This window comes from Dermacentor silvarum, chromosome 2 (assembly GCF_013339745.2).
Source record: "Dermacentor silvarum isolate Dsil-2018 chromosome 2, BIME_Dsil_1.4, whole genome shotgun sequence".
NCBI lineage: Eukaryota > Metazoa > Arthropoda > Arachnida > Ixodida > Ixodidae > Dermacentor > Dermacentor silvarum.
The window spans coordinates 155512515-155518931 of NC_051155.1; positions in this window are offsets into that span (position 1 = coordinate 155512515).

Sequence of the window (6417 nt, forward strand, 5' to 3'; positions counted from 1 at the left end):
GTTCTTCTTCTTCTCTCTTCTATTTCTCAGCCCGATCTCACCTTTGAGGTCTCGTTTCCACGTAACGAGCCACATACGTCGAGGTGGGAGTGTCGGGCGCTGCAATCTGTGCTGGCTAAGAGAGGTCGAAGCACTCGATCGATAGACGAGAGTGAAATGCACGGAAGGACAAGCGCTGCTCAGGAGCCCCGCAGTGTATTAAATGTGCCTCATTGCTTATTTTGGCTATTGGCAGTCGCGTCCGCCAAGGCGGTTATGGGCATGCCGCAGCCCGAAGGGCGACCGACCGAGCTCTGCCTGTCGAAGACGCCGATGACCTCTCTGTACTATCTCTTCAGGGGCAAACGCTGACGCCTTGCTTATTCCATATAGTTGATTAGAAAACTAGAGCTCCGTTTATGTCACCGTCTTTTTCTTCGGGTGAAGGACAAAAAAAAAAGCAAGAAAGCCTGTGCATGCAATCGGATCTCAGCGTCAACTTTGAGAAGAAAGTGTGGCGATGATACGTGGCTCTTGAAGACGTTGCTGTTGATGGTCTGTGGTGGTTTATGCGACCGATTCTCGCTTTGCATAGCAAATATAGACCATAGCCTTCACTGTAATCTCAAAGTTGTTTTGATGTAGCTTATATAAAATCGTACGACTCGTCTCGTACTTAGCGATTACTGCCGTATACTGCAAGCGCTCGTTTAGTGAAGGATTATCTTGGCTTACCTAACCTGTTGTTAAGGCGTAATAGGTAACTTTTGCATGACAGATCCAGATACAAAAAATCACACTTTTACTTGAGCGCAGATATATATCCTCCTAAGACTCCTTGCACAATCCATTACGCATTGCCTTCAACTTTTTTTCTAAATTCAATCGGAAGCGATTGCGCGAAATATTCACTCTGGGTATGAAGTACGGTGCATGTGTAACTGTAAAGAAGTGGTTTACTAATATTCTTGTCATCCGCTTTCGAGAAATTTGACAATAAATTGGTCTAGACCTCTGTGTCGTCCCCGACGGCCGAAAGCAACCTCGAGATGTGTTTCGAAGTCACAGAGATTGCGTGAAAATACCGGACGCAACATGGCAATATACTACACGTAGTTCCATCTTCATCTCAGCGCTTAAGCAATGAAATGCAGTTTTTACCACAGCACACATGAGGAGATGATGGAGATAGTTGTTTCTTTTTATTTTTTTCCACGTACATGGAGACGCAGCTTCTGGCATTTAACCGTGGTGTTTAAAATTTTGAACTGTTTTTCAAGTTCATAACATAACAGTATAGACAAGGGAAAAAAACCTTTAAGAGCGATTATGTCCCATAGTTATCTATAGTAGATCTAAGGAGTATATACCACACTTCAGTGGTTGGCGCCTTGGTAGCGTTGACTGTATTTGATGGTTGAAGTTCGTATTGCGACGTGGCATTGAAGATAGAGAAGGAAATATACCGCGAGGTTAGACAGTCTGAAGAACGGCTGGTTACCCTTTTATTGGTGTAAGCGGGTAGAGGTGAAAATATATAGTAGATGTAGAGAGAAAATAAAATAATATGAACTAAAAAACAGACAGACAGTGAGACAAAAATGCAGTGCCATTCCACGCTGCGAAGTTGGACGACCAGCGGAGCTGTATATATGGTGATTAACTATATTGATTTAAATAAAGACGCATACCACATGAATTCTAATTTTCTACCATCTTTATTATTTTGTCACTGAGGTGGCCATAGCTTTGTGGTCGCTGTGGTAGACGGCCACGGGTTCTGTAACGACGGTGGAAAGGTTCTTCGCGAACGTCAAGTCTATGCAGGACCAATGACGTGTGGTAGGCCCACCGATATTTGTATAGCGCTGAATGCCGAACCTTTCCAACAGAAGCGCCAAAAACCACTTTACGTCTGGTCGAGAGAGGTCTACGTTGAAATCCCCCACAATTACGATGGACATGCATCATGGACTCGGCGTTAGCAGCCTCCAGTCGCCTTCGCGCCCCTTCCCGCTTCTGCTCGCGCCTGTTCTTCCTCGGTCCGCACAATACGCGGCCTACCCATCACACGGCCGGAACGCAACTGAGATAACCTGCCTATACAGTGCGTGACGTCACCAGTCAAAGAAATACACCCATTGGCTATTTTCAGTTTTTTGCACAACGGAGCCAACAGTGGAAGATGACGACGAACGCGGGAGCAGTGGCACGAGCTTGTTCGCGCGGTTGCGCCGAGGGGCGCCAACGAGCCAGCTGCGGAAGAAGACGACGACGCTCGAGCCATTGCTGATGATGATAGTTTTTGGTCTACGCGCTTGGTCTACGCACGCAGCGATCCGCCGGAAACTAGCGTATAACAGCTCCGCTGTAAAACAGAAAAAAAAAACCCACCGTTAGAGATGCGTGATGCAGCGCGAGCTACGACTCTCACTCTTAACACAATCCATACCGCACTTATAGTTACGTTAATGTCTCCATCCTATAACTCTACGAAAATGGAATACACCGGAGTTTACCAACTGGCGCCTATATTCCATGGACCCACATATGCAACTACAACTTTTACCGGGTTTTAACTGACGGGAAGAAACATTGCTGTGCCGCCTGCGAATAGGATTTTCCTTTTACAAACGTCTATTCATTCCTAATTGGAATGCCGCACAGTGCAAATTCCAGCATATGGTGGTGTTGAGGAAACCACCCGACATCTCCTATGTGACTTCACCAAGTACGAAGATGAGAGGAGTGCTCATTCGGACGGCTTTGGGGTTCTTAGACGACAGGCCTTTTAGAGAGAAGATCTTGGGGCCCGTGACCTCGTGCGTCTGTTACGTGCAAGGCTACAAAGGCGCTGCTGCGTTTTTTGAGGGGCACCGGCCTATATGACCGCCTGTGACTAACTCAGCGATGAACCTTCACTGTGTAACTGTGCAGGGTGTGAACTTCTCTCTTCCTTCTTTCAATCCCCTTTCCCCCTTCCACGTGCAGGGTAGCCTACTGGGCTCCGCCTGTTTAACGTCCCTGCCTTTCCTTTACGACTTCTTCCTCTCTCTCCCTCTCCATCCACTGTACTAATTGCAGCCACTAGACCATGGACTTTCCGCTACAAGTAGCTGCTGTAAGAAAAAAATTTCGCTTCCAGGAATACTGTTAGCAATATTTTCTCGTAGCGCACTTTTCCGTAATGGCTCCAGCCATTGACAGAATGAAAGTAAATGAATAAACAAATCAAGTGCTCATTTCGGCAATTTAGTCAAGGCTGAAACTTAGAGCCACGCCTCCGCGAAATATTTAAAAAAGAAAAAAAGTTTTTGTACGCTGCACACACAAAACTTTACTCTTTGAGTGAACATGTTTATTTCTTGGTTCTGTGCATTCAAAGGTTGAGGGGCGGCTCTACAGCAAGTACGGGGAAACAGCCCCAGTTACGTTCACGTGACGAAGCGCCTCGCCGCGCTGTTAGAGACCTTATGACGGAGAACCGATAAGTGAGAAGATAAAAAGATAACAGGCTCTATTAGCAGATATTCAAGCAGACAAACAAACAATTAAACGTTACCCCCAACGAACAGGTCTTGATCACATGGGTGAGCTGACCTTTTGTTGCCTATCGCCAGACTGCAGAGAGAGGGGACGACATTGTATAAGGACGGACAGGGAAGATATGGAGAAAATAAAGGACGAAAGAAAGAAATTTTAGGACGACTTGATTTCTAACCGAAACTATAGTTTACTGCAAAAGCTTCGGTGCATGTATGCCGCAGAAACGTGAAAGAAGTCGCAACTATGTTTGCAAGTATATATGGAATCGAAATGCATTTATTACCCAAGGAAGCAGAAGACATTTCGAGAGCATAGAGCAGAAGACAAGAAAACATTTAGCGGCGGACAAAACGCGACACAGCGCACCAGCGACCCCCAGCATCTTAACATCGAGAAAGCTCTCGCGCGACAGCCCGGGCGTCTCAGATGACTTAGTTGAGGTTCGGCACAATACGCGTGAGAGAAAAAAAGAAAACCATGAGCTTGAAAACGGCAGGAATGGCCGATAAACCAATTCGTTTTATTAGAGCAATTATGCGCTTCAAGGTGTATACACTTGTTGCAGTGAGAAAATTTAGGCGGTGTTCTTGTTTCGCTGCGTAATTTTGTAGAGAAAAGAGCCGGCAACCAGCACGCCCACAGGGGCAAACGCCGACTCGATATTTATATGTGCTGTCCTGTGTTGAGCCATGTCGGTTCCGATGACGCAGTTTCTGTGAAACGTTCTCTGACGGAAGTCTGCCGGAGACCTCGAGAAAAACCGCTTCTGAAAAAAAAAAAAAAAAAAAAAACTAGGCAGGAAGTTAGTGCTTACTCTCTAAGTATGTGATGAGGTGACTGTGACGTCTCGACAGCGAATGCGACCTTGCACACTCTCATTTATCAAAGTGACGTTTCTGTATCTCGTATCGCTTAGAAACTTGCTGTTCCGTGCACACTGAAACGCACTCGCGTACGCTCACACACAGCTAGATTTGCCTGTTATAGATACCACAGATGGGATCAAACCTCTGTCTTCCAGAAGCCTAATAGTCTAATCAGTAGGGCCCGATCACACGCATGCTTCTCTCATGTCAGCAAAGTCCCTCTTTGAAACATCTGGCGCGTGCGTAACGTGACAGCTTCTCCTATTCTTCTCTCACCACAGCTACAGCGCTTTGAGACGCTTTGTTAGGATGCGCAGCCTTCGCGATCGACCTATATTTTATTGCGATAGCAATTATATGGAAACTTCAACCCGATTTCTGCCGTCGGCGTCGCCGTCGCCGTGAGGTTCCGTATAAAGTCCAAGGGCGATAAAATCGTCGCCGCGCGCCGTATGCGCGAGCGAAAGCGTGCGGGAGACGCGCGCTATCACGGAGAGCGAACGCACGGCGGAAAGCAAACGTGACCGTCACGCGAAAGGCCGTGGAGGTATGGGAGGGAGGGAGGGAGGCGGGGCGACGCTGTGCTCCGGCACAAAAGGCGTATCTTGCAACCGGGCGCAAGGGGAACTTGCCACTCAATCTCCCACGCGCAAGCAAGAAAGCGGGAAGGCAGCGCGGGAGGGGGGGGGGCGCAGCTTCTACTCTGCCAACAACCGTGCTCGTACGTTACCCAGCTGTGGCGGTAGCCCACACCGTCTCTTATCTCCACACGGCTCTGACCTTTGTATGCGCTGTGCATTCGCCGCTCAGTTTCCGTTGAAGCGATAGACCGCACGAACCTTCGCCCGCTGCGGCGGCTGCGCTTGCTGCCAGCGTTTTGACAGTCGTTGTCTGCGGTCATTCAGTGTGATCTATTCATGTTTGCTTGTGCGCGCTGACACCACGCTTGTTAATTCAGTTAGTAATAGTCGAGCCACATTTTCCAACGCACGCTACACATGCAATGCTGCCCGGATCGGCAGTGCAGCGCTACAGGTGTGTCCCTTCGCACGCGCTGCCCACGGGAAGCGCTTCTCATCAACACCACCGTTTCACACGCACCTTGTCATGGTCATCGAGTCTCTCTTCATGTCGGTCTACTTACGCCGCAGCACACCTGCTTACTTACTGAGCTCATGTTTACTACAATTCATATTGCTACCAAAGCCACTCACCTTACTTCGTATGACATTGCTGTATTGCTATCGCATTCATTGCTTCGCCCTTAGGTCGAAACTGTGACATTTTTTTTCGTCAGAGGAACGTGATACCTCCAAAGTTCGTGAATCCCGCCTACAATGCATACGCATTAAATAGCCACACTGGCAAGCATATCGCAATAAAGTTAAAACCTTCCGTCAAGAATGGGAGAAGAACTTTCAAAGCTGCTCTGTATGTTATCATCATGTATGCAACCAGTCAGTCAGTCAGTTTAGGTCGCAGACGAGAGCGGTGGCCTTTCAACCTTTTAAAGCGAAGCTTTCTTTGCCTCTTCTCCCGACTTTCCGGGCGTTGCTGCTGCTGTTGTGGTCCATGCTCGCGCGCGCCGCTGGGTTTCTTGCGACACCCCCAGATGGAGCTCGCCTCCGCGCATCCCGGCCGGCGCCGCCGCGGCAGCGTTTCACAGTTTGAGCGTATGGCAATGCATGCTGTGTCTGCTTTCCTATGCGACAAAGATGCAGGTGCTGGGCTGTGGATGTCACGTGCTGGGCTGTGATGTGTAAACATTACAATCGTCCATAGCCTGAAGAGAGCGCTTGGAGCTGGCGTCTCAACAGCGTGCTGGCAACGTAGGTGGAAGGGGGCAAGTAAACATGAGCCAGCAAAATGGCTCCAAAGCGTGCATTCAGCGTCGAGGACACCCAGGCCCGAAAGAAGCGTTGCGCGGAACGGGAGTGTCTTCGCTACGCAGTGAAACGTGGCGCACACCGCGAATGTTTGCTGGCTCGAAGGCATCAATGACGATGTGTAACGTGAAAAAAAAAAA